General features: G+C 37.6%; 1 long non-coding RNA gene across 2 annotated transcripts in view; it reads right to left on the bottom strand.

The window, feature by feature from the left end:
• Positions 1-1,561: 1,561 nt before the first annotated feature.
• Positions 1,562-21,140, bottom strand: part of LOC145687765 (uncharacterized) — a 397,038-nt gene continuing 377,459 nt past the window's right edge. For both annotated transcript variants that reach the window (XR_014131747.1, XR_014131746.1), the window contains 2 exons: positions 3,736-3,836; positions 1,562-1,838 (listed from right to left, as the gene is read on the bottom strand). This is a non-coding gene — a long non-coding RNA (uncharacterized LOC145687765). The remainder of the gene's footprint in view (positions 1,839-3,735; positions 3,837-21,140) is intronic.

Here is a 21,140-nt window from a genome sequence, read left to right as displayed (position 1 = left end):
ATGTACATCCATTTAACGTCCGGGCAAGGATTTACGGGATGTCCAGTGGACGTGTGGTTTTGGTCCATACAACGTCTAGTGGATGTACACGGGAGAGTACAGGTGGCACAGTTGCCGTGCATCTACTGGACGTCCAGAACGTACATATTATCTCCATTTATGGTACCAAAACGAACTAATTATGGACGTACAGACGCCCAATGGACGTTCAGAGGACGTGTTCTTTTGGTCCATACGACGTCCACTCGATATACACAAGATGTTACTTTGGGACAGTTGTCATGCATCTCCTGGACGTTCATTCGGAGCTAAAATGGATTTACGGGATGTCTAGTGGACGTGTGGTTTTGGTCCATACAACGTCTAGTGGATGTACACGGGAGAGTACAGGTGGCACAGTTGCCGTGCATTTACTGGACGTCCAGAACGTACAAATTATCTCCATTTCTGGTACCAAAACGAACTAATTATGGACGTACAGACGCCCAATGGACGTTCAGAGGACGTGTTCTTTTGGTCCATACGACGTCCACTCGATATACACAAGATGTTACTTTGGGACAGTTGCCATGCATCTCCTGGACGTCCATTCGGAGCTAAAATGGACCTATTATGGACTTCAAACTGATGTAGAGGATGTCCATATGTGGAGATCATGGGAACCTGAACGTACAAATTGAGACTATTTTTGGTTTCTACACGGACCAATTATGGCATTTCACTGAATGTTCTAAAGGACTACCACAGAAGGATTATTCACTTAAAGCCCGATACAAAAGCCATACTATCTGGAATCAATCTATTTTTAACGTAGGTTAAATTTTACCATATCAAAGTGACATTTCAATAAGCCATCTTCCATCAATTTTTACTATCAGCCAACAAATACACACGTCAACATTTATACTATAAAGTTTTATGAGCAAACGAAAATACAATGAGAAATATTTTTAATACGTTTAATATTTCGTACTTTTCCAGTCAAAATTCTTGTTCTGTGTTCCACGAAAATAATTGGTTTTCGATTTTTATCTACTGAAAGGTCAAACTATTTGAAGATTCGGTATCAATAGCAAATCTAGTTCCAAATTTACATGAATTAATCCTTCCTTACAATAATGCATCCTTATCTCCCGAAAATGAGAACTCAAAATATAATTAAGAAAGTAAAGTATTCTGCCCATACGCTTCAGTTAATACAATTTGTTGATTAAAAAAGCTTCAAACCTGCATTCTCTTCCACTCTTTGTAGATGCATAGAAAGAAATCACAAACCGAAACCTCCCTCGATTCACTCTAAAGTTTCAAATTCATTTGGAAATATCAGTTCTCCCTTTTCCTTAGTATTGAGAACAGACAAGACAGCTACGCTTCACTTCTTATATTGAAATGATGACCAAAACTTAACACTATCCCCCCCTTTTTCTTCATATTATCATACTCATAGGAGAAACATTAACTTAAATCAAAACATGCTATCCATTAATGGCCGAGAACGTTACAAATTATTGAACTTATATACATTAAAGAATAAGAAAGGCGTAACATAGAAAGAAACGAATAACATAACAATATACTTTATTGGACTACCTCTAATTACAGATACTGCTCCACAATATTTGTCTTTTTAATATATTGAATAAGATTGTAATACGATTTTCTTTCGCATCTCAATGATATTAAAAGTTTCGTATACATGTTTTATTCTTGATTATGAAATGTATTATAAACGCATAACATTGTTACTAAAATAAATATTTTTTAAAAGCAAGTGAATTTTAACCTTCTCACTGATATATCATGAGATTCTTTCTTCGTGCGCTCCATTTTTCTTTTTTCTGAAATTAAGAAAATGGGAAAATTAATTCTAGGTATAATCAACATCACAACGATTAAAATTAAAATCAGATTATGAGGTTGCTGTTAAGTAAGGTTCTTTATGTTTAACTTTAAAGAGTAAAAATTATATGACGGGTTCAACTTGGGACCTTTTGGCTTTAAACTATACAAACGGGACTCAAAGGTGTACAAAGTTACAATTACAAATTCCAAATTGAACTACAAATTACAAAAATGAGCTCCTCCGTGGCTAAGCGGTTAGCATACGCGCCTTTTGCGTCGGAGACCCGGGTTCGATTCCCGGCGGGAGTCCACGTGGTTCGGATTCCACGTTAATCAGTAGGTCCACGTCTCATATAGCCTCGCTGCTGAAACAGACGTTAAACTAAAAATAAATTAATCAATACAAATTACAAGATGTATTATTAGCGGCAGTTTCAAGTTTCTGAAAATCTACTTTTTTTTTTCTTGCAGCTTTGGGCCACAAAATGTATTTCCTTTTCATACTTTATTCTGTTCAAGCACAATACAATGAATCTCAAATTTCAAGTTTAACTCCCAAAAGTCGTTCCATCTAAGAAACAGGCTTTCTCATTCCATTGTAAGATCAAAGAATGTTAAAGGTTTTCCGATTTTCTAAAATATCGGAAAAAAAATATATACTGTAAGTACGAATATATCCCCACCTTTCCGAAATAATATATATACAGGTGGCGGCAGTGCGAAGCTCAACAGTGGCGTTCTGTTTCCAAAGCTTAACCCTTTTAGGCTTTATAGTAAATTCTGTTACCACGGCGTAGTATCGTATTTGATCGCTTATTTAGGTTCTATAACAAATCTTTAAGCCGGTTTTTTTATTGGTCAAGTCTAGGATGGACCAAAGAACACCCCAGATACGTTTTGAAACCGGATGGTGAACTTGGCGACGCCAAGTGGGGGCCAAGGGGCGTGAAATTTTTCATAAAACAAATTTCAGAAATTTTTCACGCCTTTAATTTTCAAGATATCTGATTGAAACTTTGCATACTGATTGCGTGCACCATTAGGTATTTCTCATTCTTTTTGAGATCCCTATGTGAAACCAGGGTCGGGTACGAGGGGCTCAAGTGTTTTTCGGAGGGGTCCAAAGCGGTGAGTTTTTCTGAAAAATTTCCGATTGTCTCGATTGTTCCGGTTGATGTGTACGATACGGACATGTAGTGGTATTGTTAGAAAGAGCTCGTTATACTGAAGAAAATGACGTTTGAACCATGACTGTACCCAGGCCCGGACCAGAAGGGCGCAAAAATTTCGATTTCTTTTTTCCAAAAAATCTCCCAGTTTTTTTTTTTTCGTTTCTAGTGTATAATACGGACAAGCGAATGATACCATTGGAAAGTATCCTCTATCCTTAAGAAACAAGGTATGAACCTTGATCCTACGACAGATATTAAGGAAGCAGTAGTTGTTTGAGTGAAAGTCTCATGTTAACTCAAAAAATGGAAATCCTAAAAGGTTTAAACATTTATATGTATTTACTTATAGTTTCGTATCTTAATCTACTACTTATGTAGCATGAATACAAGTGAATATCAAGCTGTTCGGTGAAACTTACATTTTTCTTTTCAAAAGTTTTGTTAAACACTGAGTAAACACCCTGATATTTAAAAAAAAAATAAATTAAACGGGTAACTGTAAGCAAGTATACTATTACTTCAATACAACACAGCTTCTTGGTATCGTAGAGTTTGTTGCCAGAGTACATTAAACTTCAGTTTCTATTCTGTACGTTATCTTGTTCGTCTACTTTATGTTCTACGCAATCCATTAAAACAACCGTAATATCATTTTACTACTTTGGAAATTTGTTGAATTTTATAACTTAAAACTATACTTGCTCAATAAATCAGAACTAACCTTTGTTCTCTTCCCTCCTGTCTCTCCTTCGTCGCAGCCGCTTCTGAATTATCGTCTCCACTTTTTCTCTGTAACTGTCCCGCAAGCTTTTTCTACGTATTCTGTGGAAAGAAGAATAAGTGTTATACTTGAGTCTGTGTGTATTATTTTGACATTCTAACATCTGCAAATCTATGAGATCTAAACTAGTTATAACCAGAAAATGTAAAACAGCAACTAAAGAATTTTGCAGCAATTAACGTAATCATGCCTGTTTGCCTCTAACCAGGGCCGTAACTTGTGGGGGCAGGGAGGGCAACTGCCCCTCCAGGGAAGCTTCCCGCCGTTCGAGGGAGCCTACTTTAAGACAATTTTGTATTCCATATACTGTAATACATGTAATTATACATGAAGCATCAAACAGGTTCACTACATTACATACACAAAACAGCACACAACAGGTAGATAAAACAAAATGTGTCGTGGACCCACTTCATTAAAAATGTCTATATTATTAAGTGCCCCAGAAATCTTTATTGTTATGGCTTTGACATTTGTAAATATTGTCCCTTTAGTTAATTTGTCATGTACGGAATGGGCCCTGCAGAGAGCTGGAGGACCCACAAAGAGTAAGAGAAAGATGGAAAGACGAGATCTATTTTCGAATTTTGTGGGGAATCCAAAACAATCTTTTGGAAGGGGCTCAAATATTAATGCTTTCCCCCCAAAAAATCTAAGTTACGGCGCGGCCTCTAACTTTAATTTAGAGCAAGACATGATATATTATGTGTAATTGAAAGGAAAATGTTATAAGGTAGATATTTGTAATCGACTTCAAAAATGTTATCTATCTAACATTGAGCCCATTTACTACGAAAATATATTTATGGCACATTAAATGTGCAACATAAAAATTGTACTTTTTTTTAAAAAAAAGGAGATAAACATATTTGAGTCATTGCACGTCAAATTATTACACTACAGCCCATTTTCAACCCGACCCTTTTCTTTCCAGTAAATTTTATTACCGTGTTATCCTGGATAAAAAATTCATTAACTGTCTTTGAAGAAATTATGAAATCAATTACAATTTTATCTACGTCCATTATAGCTTACAATTTAGCCTTTAAATATTAAGACTAAAACCAAATCTTTAAATATTAAGACTAAGACCAAATTGATGGTGCCATATTTTTGACATTTTTTTATATTTCAGACGCGTGTCTCTGGTAACATGCTACACGTATGAACCTAACACTGCATTTCTACTAGGACAGTACTGCAAATGGCATTTAATTCTGGAGATGGTGTGCTATGGACTTACAAAACTTACAACCATTTGTTGACTTAAACCGAAACAATTAGACATAGACCCCAAAAACGTATGGTCCTCTCAATACAGACCGATTATACTATCCTCAAACCACCTATAAGTATGTGACCAAGCAGAGATACGAAGGAGGACCACCGTTAGAAAGTTCCCCCTTAGTAACTGCGACTTAGTTATTTCGTCTCCGCTAGACGACCTTCAGAATTGGAATTTACAAACAAATTCTATATAACAAGCAAACTTCGTTATCACCAAAAGTTGGTTAAAAAGCAAAGGTAATAGAAAGGAAAATAAAAAAAATCCAGTTTAAGAAAATTTAAATAATAGAAATTACTCTAATCAAAAGGTGAACTAAGTAAATAGGAATAAATTACATGTCCGGAAGAAAGCTTAAAATTAAATCGGATAGTTATTAGAACAAGTCCATCGGTGATGGAAAATAACGTTAAACTTTCTTACTGTGAGCTCAGACACATGTCCCTCCACATCACACCGCTCTGCCCCGAAGGAACCATGACAAACGCCATGAAGTATACAAGGAGATGAAAATTTCCTCTCACACGAAAACAAAGTAGGAAGAAAGTATTTAATTCGAATGAAAATAAAGTACAACAAAAAAAACTGGAAAATACCGAAATAATGAAAAAAACATAGGATGTGTTAACCTGTATTACTTTTTCCTTACTAAATCTTCCTCGTTATTGGAAATATTGTAAATATATAATATAATAACTTTACTAAATAATATATGGACGTATTTATGAAGTTTCGCAAGATATCAGTGCGCATAGATGTCATTACACTATTCGTCTTCACTTACACACCGAATTGCGACTAATTTCCACTCAACCTCATCTGGTCGATATACCTTTTACGCCGAAACTTTAAAACTGAAAATTTCTATAGTTACATTGTACGTGTTAATCCAACCCCGATATTCGAAGAAAAGACGCTTCTACATCTCCTACTCCCAGCTTCTAGAAATCTGAGAGCTAAAATATTTAACCAATGACATTTCTTCTATCCACCTGTGGCAGATGTGACGAAGAAAAAAATATCACTGCTAGCATTTGCTAGTAATTATTTCAACTTAATAAATATAAAGGAGACTGTAAATAATAAACTTCACTATTATGATTTCAAAAAGAAAATTTGATGCTATAGACCTTCTACGTTTATTTATTAACTGACATTTCTGTTTCTTGGCAAAGCGCTGATACTTAAATACACGATAAAAAATCTATACGGAAAAGGGGGAGGGTATGAAAAGAGTTTCTTTCTTTCTCTCCCTCTAATCATTGTAACGATAAGTTACACACTGAAGTATTGAAATGCGGGAGCGTTTCAGGCAGAACAGAGAAAAAATAACTGAGGGAAAAAAATAAATAAATAAAAATAAAATAAAATAAAAAACAAGTACATAGAAATACACAATTTGGTGACTACTTTCATCTGAGTGTCTATGATCCAGCATCTTCAGTTTTTATTGTGCAGTATTTTCAGTACTTATATTACAATATCTGCAGATATGTTTAAGTAGACAAACACTGCATCTAAAAAGTTTTTATTATATCGTATTGTGAAAGCGTATCTTCACTATAAAATAATGCCTTCAGTTGACTTGAAGAATTCTCACTTTACGAAACGATGGCTCAGTGGTAGAGCGTTCACCTCTGGTGTATATGGCCCCGCGTTCAAACCCTGTTCCCGCCAAGTGAACTTTGTGGTGGACAAACACCATGTGCGTGGGTTTCCTCGAGGTTCTCCCATTTCCTCCCACTTTCTTCATTCCACCATTTAATTCATTTCTCATAATCACCACCGTCTCATTTAGCGTAACAGGTATAACCGTGGGATGTAAAACTCAAAAATATAATTTTCATTCATTTACGAAACGACGGAGCATAAGTGATTAGAAGGGGGAAGGGGAAGCAGGTGAAGAGAAGAAAGATAAAAGAAAGAAAAGAGGTGGACTCAAGGAACTTGTGCTATTGTCGATTGGGGCCAGAGGGAGGACTCATCTTTAAATTATTTCTTTTTTTACTTTTCTTCTTCTTATTTAAATCTAACGATACACATTACTGGGTTGTGCTGTATGCAACTTCGGTAGAGACTAAGCACCGCTTGGCGAATACATGTTCACCCCATTCCTCTGAGCAGACGAGAAATGATGCGAGAAAAGCTTTTAAGCGATAACTAGAAGTGTAAAATGTCCAAGAACTCTCGTTATACCCTGAAACAAACTAGGCCTAACCTAACCTGATGTAAATGCGCATAATAATGGAACAGTTATCTAGATCCTTCCCAGAACATTTCATATAGCATCAACATATTCAAGCGGCAGGGGTACAGAACACTGACTCGCCTCCCATTCAGTTGTAATAAAACAAGAAAGTAATGTGCCCTACGGGGGTCTAACAACCCGCCTTTATCCGCTATCGCTCGCTATGTGAATTGAGGGGTTCATCCAAGCAAACGATTCCACCAAATAGAAAATTTATGGGTAAAATATGATGGGAAACACATTTCGTGAAGGAATGAAAGTGTGAATATGAGTAATTACTGTCAGTGCACACCATATTAAAATGAATTCGAGTGATAGTGGAAGTATTTTATGTGTATATGTGTTTTTCCACTATCCTCGTTTAGCGTATAACTCTCGTAGCTGAGACGCCCGCTCCCTACGGACGTACGCCTACCGCGCCCCAGCCTTGATTCGGGAATATAGCATTCGTGCTTTTTATTGGTCACCTAGCACAAGTTGGTACATCATCATGCACTGTACGCTTTATGCCACACACCCGTAATTTTTTTTATTGGGCTCAGGCCAGTCTTTCCGAACCAGTATCCGCAATGTCGTTGAGTTTAACGTCCCGTTCATCAGTAAGGCTATATAAGACGTAAACTTACTGATTAACGTGGAATCCGAACCACCTGAGCTCTCGCCGGTAATCGAACTCGGGTCTTGCACGCCAAGGAGGAACTCACATCCGCAATGTATTTATACTTATGGTATTACTGCTGTATTGCCAGAATACGAAAATAAGAAAAGGAATACTATTTAGTTTCTCACCCAAAATACTAGATATTGGCCCTGGATCACTTGATAATGATTATTGTTCGAAATACGATGTGAACGTATGGTATAAAAGCTAGTCCATAAAGCACTGACTAATTTGTGCTACGTGGCCAGTAAAAAGCACGAATGCCATCTAACCGAGTCAAAACAGGAGAGCAGAAACAGCGTCCGTAGGGAGCAGGCGCGTCAGCGGCGATGAGTATACACATAAACGAGGATGGTGGAAAAACAATTTCATCAAATAGTTCATTTCATAAAATGCACGCCTTATGTGTTGCACAGCTTTGGGAGAGGTACTACATGCAATCCAAAAAAGTACCAAAATGTACTAAATTAGATTATACTCGATTAGGTTTGGTTAAATGTTCCTCTTCTTTTCTGTAGCTTCAATTTGTTTAAACTAGTCACAATAAACGTTTTGCCTGTTTAGTAGACCATGCCTTTCACACAATTTCGACAACATACAATTTGTATAACTTCATAAAACTCAATCATGATATGACACAACCTTGTCATTTACGCACTGCCTTTCCCAAAAATCATAACAAATATACCGCCAAATAGTCCCTTCCGCCCCCCATATATATAGTGCAGCTTACAATATCAAAAATAACTAACGACAAGTATTTTGGCAACTATCACCCTCAACGTACTTTTACTCACGAACCAAAAGAAACTCTCCAATTTATCTGGTAAATTTTTCTAAAATTGGTCCGGCGATAGAGTAGCTAACCCATACTGAGCCCTCCTGAAGTCAATCTGCAAGTACTAATGGAGCTTCTCATTTTGTGCATGCTGGGCTAAAAGAAATACAAAACTCTAATCTAACCTGGAAATGTAAGAAATCTGTCAAAATTTGGTAGAACCGTCTTCTCGAGTAATGTCGAATTGAGTCCTGAGCTTTGGTACAGAAGGAACGAACCTCACTAGTATATTATATGAGGGTGTTATTACACCCTTCACCATCTGAATTCACTGATATATATATATATATATATATATATATATATATATATATATATATATATATATATATATATATATATATCACCAATTCCCATGTGCCCATCTACGTTACCCCAGCCTATTATAATACACCCGAATATAAGATTTGAAATGGCATGTCGACGTAATAGTGAAGTTATCCACGTCCTGAATTGTTCCTTCTTAATTAAGAATTGATTTATAATTGATAATGAGTTACTTTTGCCACATACACAAAAACTTTCAGTTGTATAATAAATGGTGCACCGAAATAAATCTATATAAACAAATCACTCATCATATCTTACCTTTTTCGCAGTTCCTATTCTCTCTTCCTTCTTCACTCCAACATAGAACTAAAAGTATTAATATTACTGAAATTTCTACGCTTCTAATCAAGCACTCAATTCAAACCGGCTGAGAGTGCACTGTGCAAGGATCTGCGCATGTGCCGTCACTAACAATTGAATGTTGTTTTCCGTACGTCCCTTTTTTATCCAGATCATGTAGGTCCATGGACGTTTCATTCGTGGATTAAATATTGACATCCAATGGACCATCCACTGAAGTCCAGAAAATGGATATTCACTTCTGAACGTAATATGGACATCCTATGGACCGTCCACTCAAGTTCAGAATGTGGATATCCATTGCCGAACGTAATATGGACCACCAATGGATGTTACGCATAAGTCAATGTACTAAAACTGGACGTTCTGGATCTAATATGTACGTCCACTGGCTGTGATGTGCTCTGTGGGATATTCACGTTCAGCGTAATCAGTTTCCATTCTCAAATAATTACAGCGAGGGGAATGAAATAATTCACGCACACATTTAGGACTTAGAAAAGTGCCCTGCGAACATGTCGTAGTAAAGTCCTGAATAGTGAAAACGCTAGTAGCAGTTATTAACTTAACATGTAAGACAGTAAATTTTAAAACGGATAATACGAAATCTTTTCAGAAATGACAGTGCGCTGATGCTCCTAATATACGCCTTTATTCCCTATACCTACGTTATTTCTCTAGTCAAAATAAAAACTCTTCAAAATTAATCAGAATTTCTTATGCAACCATGCCTTCCTTAGAGTAGTGCGCGGTCACATACCCGTCACGGCGATGTAAAGGCACTTTTGGCGACGATGATACAACTCAACATAATAGAACCATTAATGCACCTTCGGCGCGAGAAACCTTGGTTCAGTTTCCGGTATGAGTTTTTGTGGTGTGGATCTCACCACGTTAAGTTGTATACCCACGTCTCGTATAGTCTCGGTGCTGTAAGGGATGTTACATTTCAAAATCAACTAACCAATCAATAGGACACGAGTATATTCTATTAGTTATGTTGTTCATTAGAAAATTGTATGCTTGGGAGTCCCCCGTAAAATGATCACTTTAGTTTGTTCCACGCGAGTAGGGTCTAATGCTGAATTCACTTAGGGGTCCGCACTGTATCGAAGGAATATTTTGAAGTCATAATAACAGTTTTTCGACACATGGTGTCTTTAATCCCAATTCTTAGCCTATGCATTTAGACGAACTCGTTATTTCCCGTTTGCTGAGCGTTTTCTGAACAACGGCAAAAATAAATTGACCACCCTAGCCTTGCTCTGCTGGTTCAGTGGCCCCGTCAAGTTATATTAAGGGAACTGGGAAAGGCTTCTTACCTTCGGGAAGAATACTCGTGCATACAAATTTCTCACACAAAATTTTCAAAAGGAAGCTGTTACTTTGCGGAACTCCATCTGCATAAGGTATTTTTCAAAACTAGAGGTTTTCAGGATCGTCTTATAAATCGTTCGTTCTGAAATTTACTGAGGAAGAAATACCCTTTCGGTTTTTTTCCGAAATTACAATGTTTGTTTGCATCTGTGCGCAGATTTATTAATTGAACACTATCAAATAAATCACCCGTATATAAATACACTCATTTCCAAACTCGTTCACTCATTCCCAACACTTTTCCTTTCTTCCTGCTCCTTCGTTGCCATCTTTCTATTAGCGCCCAGGGCGACCGGCCCGCTCGCCCCCTGCCTACGGCTATGGTTGACATCAACTTTTGAAAATAATACCTATCTCGAAGTAAGTATCTCATCATGTTACTTTCATCAAAATACGTTTGGCGAGTGATCGCAACAGCAGCTACAATTCTTGTGTAGCTTGGGAAAGGGGGGAGGCTCAGGTATGTGCGTTTCCTTATCAGATAGCCAAGTAAAGGTTGAGGCAAAAATATCCAGATCTTACGGGATCAAGCACTCTTTGTAGAGCGGGCACGCTCGGCGTCCACGGGAAGTGGGAGACCAAAATTTTAGTCCCGGGTTCATTAATTATCACATTTAAATATTGTCTGTTTCTTTACTGTTACACATCATAAAGGGTTTTCCAATTGTTTCTAGGCATACACAACTTTACGAAAGTAAATAATAGTAAAATGCATACTTCCAAAATATACATTTACTCAATGACACAGTAGGACCGCGGTGGCTCAGTGGTAGAGCATTCACCTCTGGTGCCTGGGGTCCCGGGTTCAAACCCTGTTCCCGCCAAGTGAACTCCCGTTTGAAAAACACCATGAACAAACACCGTGTGCGTGGGTTTTCCCTGGGTTCTTCCGTTTCATCCCACTTGTTTCATTCCACCATTTCTTTCATCTCATATCATCACCGTCTCGTTTAGCCTAACCGGCATAATAAAACCAAGTACTAATTTAAAATTTTAGAAAAAAATAACAGCATACAATCGTATTACAGAATACTGTATAACAGAAACAATAAGAAAAAGGTTAAATAATCTCATCTTATTTACATGAGACGTTGTTCAAATTTCTCTACTGGAAAATTTTGTTTTTGGAGCTACACGATTTCGCATCTAATTACACAATTTGTCCCCGTCACGTACAGGCAGTGTTGTAAAACAAAAAAAAAAAAAAAAAATCTGTGAAGTTTTTTTTCTCAATAAAAACATCGTTATTTTTCATATTCTTTCTCAAATGTCTGTTTCTTTTTCTCTTAACTAATATTTATTAGTTTTTCTTGCAGATAAGTAAAAGAATCAGCAGAACTTAAGCTGAAGCCCTCGTAGCTTACAAATCCTTTGTTTTTTGTACCTATACGACCAAAATTAGGTGATCGTATCGCAGTGGACACAATTCATTTATCTGGTACTGGCGACTGCTTTGAAACTAATGCAGTGTGAGCACTAAATCTGTCATATCTATAGTTTCGTGTGAATAAGAAACAAACTTGTGAACCAAAGGTTTAACGCTTCTTTCACATTATCCGGCGATTTGCCGGATTCGTTTCCGGCAGTTTGCCGGATGAGAAGTGTACCCTTTCATATTACCCGGCGCTTTGCCGTGGATAAAAAATATGGGAGCAGGGTTGCCGTGCAACTGAAAAAAAAAACTTGTTACTATTGTCGTGTTGTGGTAGTTGGAATGGACAGATGTAAAAAGTGTCTTCTACTCGCCTTGTTAAGACAGGCAGAAAAAAAAGTCAGACATATATATGGTTCACCGTTTTTTATTGCTATTATTTTTAGAGAAGTGGTATCTTGAAGGAGATTTTTCTATACTGTTTCCACAATTGATAGACTTGAGCAAAATAGCTGCTAGGTTCTGGATATTTAAAATAAAATCCCGGTATTCACATCTTGTGACTTGGGAAACCAGGGTAAATTCCTTTCAGGATAGTCAATGGTTGAGATCTATCCCAGAATCCAGTGCCGAATCAAGAACGTAAAAATTAGGGGGGCTGTCAGACTCCAGACTATGAGAAATATATCATGAGTTTACCATAAAGTTTCAAAAATATATAAATAATAGCTTAAATTATTTTCGTCACCCTGACTATTCAAGAAATTACAACCATAGAAATGTTAAAGGTAATTATGAAATATATAAAGTACGGTATATTTATCAAATACCACATCATGAATTATCTCTTGCTTTGCGAAAGTACATAAAGGTATTATTAGTAAATATATAATATTGCTGAAATATTTGATAGTGTATATTTCAATTTTGGGGCACCACAAATTTATAGAATTACACACTCATTTGCCCAGTGCTACCCGGACATTTATTTCTCACAATCTTCTAGTACATAGAAAAAAAATAATTTATATTGATTTGCACTCTTTAATCAGCAACGTATAGATTCGACACCGGTAGTATCGGTCGTTTCCGATTATTTTTACATGTGACCTTTTCCCATATATTGTATGTAACAAGTTTGGTTAAAATCACGTAAAACACACGCATCCATATTATCGCAGCCACTCTCTATTATTTCCTGGCAACACTTGCTTCCTCCCCCAACACCCATCCGGCAGTTTGCCGCGTATATGTGAAGAGCTTCATTGCTCGCAATGTCCCGCTTGGCTATGCACGGCAATCTGACGTGCCGGATTCTAGCAGGGATGTCCGGCGGTTTTTGCTCACCGGATAAATGTCCGGCGACCGCCGCACATATAAGAAAAGCTCCACTGCTTGCAATGTCTTTCTACCTTCATCGGCAATTCGCCGGAAACGGATCAGGCAAATCGCCGGATAATGTGAAAGGGCGGTAAGAACAACTCAAGTTATTAATATAAACTATGCCGAAGATTATAGATTTATATCATCATAAAAATATACGAAAGACGTTTTGAAACGAAGAAATATAACATACAACTTTGCAAACGGAAGCAAAGAAACCTAACGTAACCCGACTAAAGATGAACCGGTTACCGCGTAGTGCTCGTGCATCAGTGGTCAAGGCTCTTGACCAGTAATCTGGAGGTTCTTAGATCAAGTCCACGTCGGGCACTTTTTGACTTTAGAATTTCTAGTGGCGATTGATCGGCGATGACACACGTTTTATTATATTCAGATATTTGATAACTCGGATGTTTCTACACTTCAGCTATCAAATCTTCATGAATAATAAGAGTAATAACAATAAACTAATAATAATTATTATTATCTCGTAGAAGATTAAAAATTAGGAACTTATTATCTCTCAGGTCATACCACTATCAGCAGAAACGTGAAATTTGGCTATATATATATATATATATCATTGTTTTAATATTGGTCACGAGGAGAGGAATTTCTTATCTCGTTTGTAAAACAAAACAAACAAAATCGGGACAACAACATTTCACATTCGAGATGGGATAAAGTTGACTCAAATTATCGTCTAGCTTTGGAGATGGGAATCGAGATAAGGCGAAAAATATCGTAAACAGTTCTCGTATTACCTGGATTCTTGAAATAGTATATGTTCACTCTTTAAGTTTCAATTCCTCTGTAGAGTAGAGACCTGCACGGGCCGGGCTTCGGTGGGCCGACTCTGTTATTTCTTTGGGCCGGGCCGAGCTTGGGCTGGCCGACACTGATTTCTCTTCAGGTCGGGCCGGGCTGGGGCCGATCAATTGCAATTCTTTAATAATTATTGACTTTCGTTAAACGATAATTGGAATAAAGCCAAACGTTGAAGAAGTGTGTCCGTGAAAAATGTTACAAAGAATGCAATAGCTATTTACAGTTTGTGTTGCTTAGCGGCTCCACTTTCACTATAGAGGATTGCAGGCATTATGCGGTAAATTGAGCTCTGATCTTGACCTTCACTGAACTCAAAATATAAAATAAAGGGGTGGGAATGTTTTGCCTTTCGCTAAACAATATTCCATCTTCACTTTATGCTAAAAATCAATTAAGTTAGATTTTTGTTACAGGGAATGGAGTTTTTGTTCTCTCGATGACAGGCAAAGTTCTATGAGGCAATGGTACCATTCGAGAGGCAAGCGTCAGGTTGTGAACCAGAGTTTAGAAAATGTTCCTGAGGGTTAGGTCAAATTTAGTACTAAATTTTCAGAAAGATTCGGGCTCGAGCTATTTTTTAAATTTATCGGGTCGGGGTCGGGCCAAAAACTTTTAAAATTTATCAGGTCCGGGCCGGGCTTGGGCCAAGAATTTTGAAAAACTTATCGGGCCGGGCCGGGTCGGGCTCGGGGCGAAAATCTCCAAAACTTTTCGGGCCCGGGCTGGGCCGGGCCTAGGTACGTTTGGGCTGGATTGGGCTCGGGCCGAAAAATTCCGCCCGTGCAGGTCTCTACTGTAGACTGAATCTTATATGCTATTTTGTTACTTTGTATTTCGGAGCTAATTGAATTTATTATAGTCTGTGTAGGCATATTTGTAGCAAAGCTTTAATAATTGCTGCTGCATATCCTACAAGTTTGTTTATTCTGTTCCTCACTGTTCAATGATATTCAGTTATTTTTGTTGCAGTTATGTCCTTAAAACGTACAGTAGAATACTTTCTGCATGAAGCTTTAGTGGAACGCTTTCGTTTAAAATTTGGATAGTTTTGGAAGTGAGTCTTGAAGTTACGGAAACCAATCCGCGAAATCCCTACTTTTAAGTACGTTTTGCCAAATTTTAGGGCAACTTTAAAACTTCTATTATTATTATTATTATTATTATTATTATTATTATTATTATTACTGGCTTCAATATTACCTCCTATTCCATTGCAAATAAGCATAATGAACTTAAGAAAAATGAAAAGACATTTTTGGATCCTCTATAAGGATGAATTGCCTTATAAGAGATACTTTGGAAGGAAAATAGAGGGATAAATAAGGTGTCACCACCTGCACAATACGAACATCGAATCTTCGGATGCCTTAACAAAAACTAAAAAGCAACGTACAAACCAAGGCAGGATTAGATCCGACTCACACTTTGCCCAGAGGACACATAATAGAAAAGATGAAAAAAATGCCAAATTGGATCTGCCCCAATCCAGGAACACCGGAGATATGCTCCGCAACATAACGCACCACGCGACATTATGATATAATTAAATGCCGCTAGATACCTATTTATGTCAAAAACGGAAAGGATGGGCAATACCAGCATGATATCAAAGTATGTGATATGCTGTAACACTGACTTTGCGGCCATCTTGAAAGTCGCGCTCTTGCATATAGCGTAAGTAAGGTAAGTATTGAAATGAGAAGTGGGATGTGTGAGGTAAAATGGAAAAGGAAAACCAATGATGTAACCGCGAGAAAGAGTGTAATAGTGTGGACGGGACGAAGTGTGGAAGACTCGGGCAAAACAAACGTGTATTTGAAGGACAGAATAATAGGGCAAGACCCCACGACTTGGTACGCGACAAGTAACTGCAACAATGTCTGTGCATGGAAGTCAATCAGCCTTGACAGATTATTCCTTTCTAGGATACCGTTTGGGACAGTGAAAACAACAGTTCCAACCTGCGATACGAGCGCTCGTTTGGAGACTACACAAACTACAAAGAACTATCTGTTATGGAACAGCAATTCGGCAGCTCGCTCCGGAGTGTAGGATATATCATCTTGGATTAGTGATCAAAAGCACGACCTACCTAGGATTGAAGCCCATTCAAGACAAAGTTTTGTACGTTTCTTGTTCAATTTTCTTGCTGTTTCGTGTTAAAAAGAACATTTCGGCCCACGTTCGTTTAAACAACACTATCTGAAACAAAGTGTGTACAGATGAGAAAGCCCAGACATTTTCTAGCTTACATTACTTTACGAATGTTTCTTTTCATTTGCGCAGTTTGCTACACTGTTTCGCGACGAAGACTCGCGACGAAGACGCAAACAGTCATAATATTAGGGAAAGGCTACATTCTGCATTGACTCGATGAATTCCGTGAGGAGTTGCAGTCTCCCACTAGAATGGTTTACCACTAAGTGGGACGACTCGAATTGTGTCTTCTGGTTTCACTGGTACATATGGAACGAAGTGAACGTGACAGCTGGGGCCGGCCAGAGAGAAGTGATAGTGTGTTTGTGGCATACGCAAGCCAAAACGCGCAATATTCTGTGTAGTGACAGTGTCCGCAGTATCGTTCATCTACAAACACCAATATGGAGCTGGAATGGCAAACCGTCTCAATGTGGTGTTATTGATGCAAAGTGCACTTCCAAAACAAGTGTACGTCCAATCGACAGAACCGACAGTGGAAGAACGACAAGGCTCTGAACACATGCTGGAGATTTTGAACAACCACGATGTAACAAACGTGAATGTGGATGAGACTGTCGAAACCAGTAGACACAATTCGAGTCGTTTCATTGTGCGGAAAAGTAGCCTTCTCGTGGGAGACTGCAACAGCTCATGGAATTCATCGAGTCAATGCAGAACGTTGCCTTTCCCTGATATTGTGACTGTGCAACACTGTGTAGCAAACTGCGCAAAGGAAAAGAAACTGATACAAAGTAATGTAAGCTAGAACATGGCTGGGCTTTCTCATCCGTACACACTTTGTATCAGATAGTGTTGTTTAAACAAACGTGGGTCGAAATGTCCTTTGTTTACACGAAACAACAAGAAAATTGAGCAAGAAACGTACAAAACGTTGTCTTGAGTGGGCTTCAATCCCAGGTAGGTCGTGCTTTTGATCACCAATCAAAGATAATATCTCCTACACCCGCAGCGAGCTGCTGAATTGCAGTTCCATAAGAGATTGTCCTTTGTAGTTTATGTAGTCTCCAAATGAGCTCTCGTATCACGGATTGCAACTGATGTTTTCAGTGTCCCAAACGGAACGATATCCTCGAAAAGTATAATCTGTCAAGGTGGATGCACTCCCATGCACAGACACTGTTGCAGTTACTTCTCGCGCACCATTATCGTGGGGTCTTGCCCTATAATTCTGTCCTTCAAATAAACCTTTGTTTTGCCCGAGTCTTCCACACTTCGTCCCGTCCACACTATTACACATTTTTCGCGGTTACATCATTGGTTTTCCTTTTCCATTTTACCTTACATTGAAATATCACACACTCCGCTTCTCATTTCAATACTTACGCTATATCCAAGATTGCGGCTTTCAAGATGGCTCCAAGTCTGTGTTATTGCATATCAAATACCTTGATATCATCCTGGTGCTGCCCATCCTTTCCGTGTTCGACATAAATGTGTATCTTGCGACGTTTACCTTATATCGTACTGTCGTGTGGTGCGTTATGTTGCGGAGCATATCTCCGATGTTTCTGGTTGAGGGCACCTCCAATTTGGCATTTTTTTCTTCTTTTCTATTATGCGTCCTCTGGGAGAAGTTTGAGTCGGATCTGCCTTGTTCTGTACGTTGCTTGCAAGTAGGATTTGTCTTCAGCACGATACAAAGTAACTTTATTTTCTTTTTTTCCCCTTTTTTTCTGTAAAGGACTGGATTCTGTATGCGTTATATTGATATTTTAACAAAATGTTCATACAAATATCAAAAAGAACAGTTCCTATTTAGAAGTTTTGGTTGAACGGATATATGGAACGTGTTGGAAATGGCGAACGAAAATATTATTATTATTCCTACTCTTTTGTCTCTTATGTGAGCATTGTGAATCTATTGGAGCTGTAAAGACACACTGATCTTTCCGATGTAGGGAGTTTCAAAACAACAAAGACAACGTTTGGGAGCTTATTCCTGACACGAAGAGAAGAGCAAAAACACAGACCAACCTAGGTGCACAAATGTTTCCTTTCGAAGTTATAGGCTACCGAAAATATGGGAAAATGAACTTTTAAAGTCCATAGCTCCAAAACTATGGGACCTACTATTGTCGGGTGTAGACTTCACTTATAAACTAATATGTGTGTATCCAAAATACGTGTTTCAGAATCCTACGGCACTCAAGCAACAATTTTTATGGAAGAAGTTTGGCTACGGGCATATGATATGAAGTACCTCCAACTACCTCTATAAAAACTCTTGCGGAAGTGCCGCAGGATTCTGAAATTTGGATATTTGGATAGCGCACATATTAGTTCCTAAGTGAAGTCTTGATCCAACTACGGTAGGCCCCACGGTTTTGGAGCTATGAACCTTTAAAGTTCATTTTGTCATGTTTTCGGCAGCCTCTAACTTAGAAAGGAAGCATTTGTGCACCCAGATTGGTCCATACTTTTCGTCTTTTCTTGGTGTTAGGAATAATCTCCCAAATGTTGTCAGTGTTGTTTTCAAACATCCTGTACATGACCATGTAGTCAGAATTCAAAATTGAGTAGCCGTTGAAGGAAAAACAATATTTTTAATTCCCTTGTATTGCACCAGTAGTCGTCACCCCAAAATCGATATGTTCTAACTGTCGTCGGGGTTTTGTACCAGTATTCGTCACTCAAATAACTCGACATAATTTATACACACTTTACTGCTTATCAGTTTAAGGTTAAGAATAGAGCATAAGGTACTAATGCTAATAACTGTGCATCACTTTTAGCACTCATGCAAGAAAATAAAAACGTTTTCACATACTTTCTAAAGCAATTTCAGAAAGAAAAATGGTAACGGAATTCGAAAGTTAACTGTATATCACATTACCTTTAAGAATACAATATTAAATGCTGTGTTTAATAACTATACGCCACCTTAAGACCCAACAATGAAAATAAACATATTTGTATTGTCTGTCAAACAAATAAATGCATGTTTTCTACAGGATAGTATCTTGCCCCTCACTGCTATGAAAATAAAATACTCCACATTACCCCATATAATTTCGCCAGTAGCTTTCTATTTGCTCAGCAGTTAAAACAGTATTTCCAGGCATCGTGGCAAAAAATGTATTTGCTTTTTCGTGTATTGTACGAAAAACACAGAGTGAACGCAATAGAAACGAAACAAGGATAAAAATACAATGCAATGTAAAGTGTTTGGATTCTTTCGACAAATCACTCAATGTAGCGCTTTCCTTGAAAGTAGGTCTTGATAGTGTAATTGGTAACACTGTGGGCTCAAGTTCATGTGGACCAAAGATCGATTCCCTTTGAAGGCATACTTATTATTTTCTTTACAACAATAGTTTTTTTTAAATTATCGAGTCATTACAGAAAAGGAAATTGTGTAGAAACACATTTTATTTTTGTATTCACATTATCGCGAACAAATATTATTTCTTGTAGTTGAAACCGTAGACAATAAGTTAGTGAATAAGGTTTCTCGGTCTTTTTATAAACAATGTCCAGTGTGTTGTCGTCAGCAAAGCTCTACACTGTAGACCTTAAAGTCCCAAGATGCTGAGAAAAACAGTATCCATTTATTATTATTATCATCATCATCATCATCATTATTATTATTATTATTATTATAATGACGAAATAAGGAAAGAAAAAGACACATAGTCGAAGCTATTGATAGGAACAGAAGAGATATACTTTAAGTCAGATTCTTTTTGGGTTTACACATGAACTTAATAATATCTTACTATTAAATTTATGGATTCACAGATAGAACTATTATTTTTGAAAACAAGAAATTGAGTATAAATATTTGGTAGCTGGTAGCAGTAATACATTTTGTTTCGTCTTTCTTCTAGATACGTTGAGTTGGTTTTGAGATTAACATTGCTTTCAGCATCAAGGCTATATGAGACGGGACCTACTGATTAACGTAGAATCTGAAAGACATGAATCAAACCCGTGTCTTTTTCCAGAAAGGAAGGTGAAGTGACACCTTGAATAGAATCGTTCTTGTGACTAGAGTTGTAAGTTCGATCGCCATTTGTAATTTGCGTTATGCCTTCAATGCTTTATCAACGTTGAATGTAGCGTTAAATTTAATAATAACTTGTTGGCGAAATCACGTGTAAAAATTGGAGACCGAGTTAGTTGTGTGAATTCGCACACATATAGAGGTAACGAAGCCAGAGTAATGTGTGTATATCTCTTGAGCAAAGAAATCAGTTTCTCTGCTCAGGCCATCCTCTCTCGTAGAGTACACGATAGCAAGGTGGTCTGAAGAACTTCAAGTCCACGGATCGATTCCCGCGCAGAACCATTTTTAATTCTTGAGCACAACCATAGAAGGCAAAAAAATCGCGACGCATGAAATTTAGAGCTAATAAGTAAGATCGAACCAAAGATATGGGCCATAACGTGATTTGTTTAAAGAAACAATAAAAAAGAGGAAATTTGTTTTGTCTGTGTCTAGGAATGGAGTATAAATAAAAGAAGAAACTACACTTTTGTCCAGAATTTCTGTCGCATGGCTTT

Source organism: Thermobia domestica, chromosome 6, assembly GCF_964235325.1.
Source record: "Thermobia domestica chromosome 6, izTheDome1.hap1.1, whole genome shotgun sequence".
In the NCBI taxonomy this organism is placed as follows: Eukaryota; Metazoa; Arthropoda; class Insecta; order Zygentoma; family Lepismatidae; genus Thermobia; species Thermobia domestica.
The sequence above is the reverse complement of the archived record's forward strand: the minus strand, read 5'-3'. Positions and strand labels throughout refer to the sequence as shown.